Source organism: Buceros rhinoceros, unplaced genomic scaffold (assembly GCF_000710305.1).
Source record: "Buceros rhinoceros silvestris isolate BGI_N320 unplaced genomic scaffold, ASM71030v1 scaffold39139, whole genome shotgun sequence".
NCBI lineage: Eukaryota > Metazoa > Chordata > Aves > Bucerotiformes > Bucerotidae > Buceros > Buceros rhinoceros.
The window spans coordinates 4,429-4,856 of NW_010431689.1; the positions used below are offsets into that span (position 1 = coordinate 4,429).

The following is a 428-nucleotide window of genomic DNA, read 5'->3' on the forward strand; positions in this document are numbered from 1 at the left end:
AGGTGCAGGCGGGGCAGGCGTTAGGACACGGGGAAACCGCAGCCGAGAGACCCCTCCTCTGAGTGACGCGTCTTTGGGTGGTGGTGGCCCCTACCTGTGTGCACCTTGATGTGCTGGTACAGCGAGTTCCTCTGGGCGAAGGTCCTGAAGCACACCTCGCACTTGAAGGGTTTGGAGCCGGTGTGGATCCTGTTGTGGTGCTTCAGGTACTCCTTGGAGGCAAAGCTCTTCCCGCAGGTTTCGCACATGAAAGGCCTTTCCCCTAGAGCAAGGGTGAAGAGGAGGATCGGTCACGGCGCGCAGAGCCAGGCTGTTGATCCACCGGGGCCGCAGCGGTGGCGGGGACCGGTGCACTCACAGTGGGACACAGGCAGCCCAGGGGACGAGCAGCCAGAGCCCCCTCCCCTCCCCCGCAGGCGGCACAACCA

General features: G+C 64.3%; 1 pseudogene; it reads right to left on the bottom strand.

Annotated features, from left to right (window-relative positions):
• Nucleotides 1-20: 20 nt before the first annotated feature.
• Nucleotides 21-262, bottom strand: LOC104499924 (annotated as a pseudogene).
• Nucleotides 263-428: the final 166 nt, after the last annotated feature.